This window comes from Micropterus dolomieu, unplaced genomic scaffold (assembly GCF_021292245.1).
Source record: "Micropterus dolomieu isolate WLL.071019.BEF.003 ecotype Adirondacks unplaced genomic scaffold, ASM2129224v1 contig_14532, whole genome shotgun sequence".
NCBI lineage: Eukaryota > Metazoa > Chordata > Actinopteri > Centrarchiformes > Centrarchidae > Micropterus > Micropterus dolomieu.
This window is the reverse complement of record NW_025743518.1, coordinates 13,883-16,281: the sequence shown is the minus strand read 5'-3', so window position 1 is coordinate 16,281 and position 2,399 is coordinate 13,883.

The window sequence follows — 2,399 nt, the reverse complement described above, 5'->3', positions numbered from 1 at the left end:
AGTCATGTGTTCATACAGTATGTGTGAAGGTGCGCTGTCACCAGTCATGTATTCATGTGTAAAGGTGCACTGTCACCAGTCATGTGTTCATACAGTATATGTGAAGGTGCGCGTTCACAAGTCATGTGTTCATATGTGTAAAGGTGCGCTGGCACCAGTCATGTGTTCATACAGTATGTGTGAAGGTGCGCTGTCACCATTCGTGTGTTCATACAGTATGTGTGAAGGTGCGCTGTCAACATTTGTGTGTTCATACAGTATGTGTGAAGGTGCGCTGTCACCAGTCATGTGTTCATATGTGTGAAGGTGCGCGTTCACAAGTCATGTGTTCATATGTGTAAAGGTGCGCTGTCACCAGTCATGTATTCATGTGTAAAGGTGCACTGTCACCAGTCATGTGTTCATACAGTATGTGTGAAGGTGCGCGTTCACAAGTCATGTGTTCATACAGTATGTGTGAAGGTGCGCTGTCACCAGTCATGTGTTCATACAGTATGTGTGAAGGTGCGCTGTCGCCAGTCATGTGTTCATATGTGTAAATGTGCGCTGTCACCAGTCGTGTGTTCATACAGTATGTGTGAAGGTGCGCTGTCAACATTCGTGTGTTCATACAGTATGTGTGAAGGTGCGCTGTTACCAGTCGTGTTCATATGTGTAAATGTACGCGTTCACAAGTCATGTGTTCATATGTGTAAATGTGCGCTGTCACCAGTCATGTGTTCATACAGTATGTGTGAAGGTGCACTGTCACCAGTCATGTGTTCATATGTGTGAAGGTGCGCTGTCACCAGTCATGTGTTCATATGTGTGAAGGTGCGCGTTCACAAGTCATGTGTTCATATGTGTAAAGGTGCGCTGTCACCAGTCATGTATTCATGTGTAAAGGTGCACTGTCACCAGTCATGTGTTCATACAGTATGTGTGAAGGTGTGCGTTCACAAGTCATGTGTTCATATGTGTAAAGGTGCGCTGGCACCAGTCATGTGTTCATACAGTATGTGTGAAGGTGTGCTGTCACCAGTCATGTATTCATGTGTAAAGGTGCGCTGTCACCAGTCATGTGTTCATAAAGTATGTGTGAAGGTGCGCTGTCACCAGTCATGTGTTCATATGTGTGAAGGTGCGCTGTTACCAGTCGTGTGTTCATACAGTATGTCTGAAGGTTCGCTGTCACCAGTCATGTGTTCATATTTGTGAAGGTGCGCTGTCACCATACATGTGTTCATACAGTATGTGTGAAGGTGCGTGTTCACCAGTCATGTGTTCATACAGTATGTGTGAAGGTGCGCTGTCACCAGTCATGTGTTCATACAGTATGTGTGAAGGTGCGCTGTCACCAGTCATGTGTTCATATGTGTGAAGGTGCGCTGTCACCAGTCATGTGTTTCTACAGTATGTCTGAAGGTTCGCTGTCACCAGTCATGTGTTCATATGTCTGAAGGTTCGCTGTCACCAGGCGTGTGTCCATATTTGTGAAGGTGCGCTGTCACCAGTCATGTGTCCATATTTGTGAAGGTGCGCTGTCACCATACATGTGTTCATACAGTATGTGTGAAGGTGCGTGTTCACCAGTCATGTGTTCATACAGTATGTGTAAAGGTGCACTGTCACCAGTGATGTGTTCATACAGTATGTGTGAAGGTGCGCTGTCACCAGTCATGTGTTCATACAGTATGTGTGAAGGTGCGCTGTCACCAGTCATGTGTTCATAAAGTATGTGTGAAGGTGCGCTGTCACCAGTCATGTGTTCATATGTGTGAAGGTGCGCTGGCACCAGTCGTGTGTTCATACAGTATGTCTGAAGGTTCGCTGTCACCAGTCATGTGTTCATATTTGTGAAGGTGCGCTGTCACCATACATGTGTTCATACAGTATGTGTGAAGGTGCGTGTTCACCAGTCATGTGTTCATACAGTATGTGTGAAGTGTGTGAAGGTGCGCGTTCACCAGTCATGTGTTCATACAGTATGTGTGAAGGTGCGCTGTCACCAGTCATGTGTTCATAAAGTATGTGTGAAGGTGCGCTTTCACCAGTCATGTGTTCATATTTGTGAAGGTGCGCTGTCACCATACATGTGTTCATACAGTATGTGTGAAGGTGCGCTTTCACCAGTCATGTGTTCATAAAGTATGTGTGAAGGTGCGCTTTCACCAGTCATGTGTTCATATGTGTGAAGGTGCGCGTTCACCAGTCATGTGTTCATACAGTATGTGTGAAGGTGCGCTTTCACCAGTCATGTGTTCATATGTGTGAAGGTGTGCGTTCACCAGTCATGTGTTCATACAGTATGTGTGAAGGTGTGCGTTCACCAGTCATGTGTTCATACAGTATGTGTGAAGGTGTGCTGTCACCAGTCATGTGTTCATATGTGTGAAGGTGCGCGTTCACCAGTCATGTGT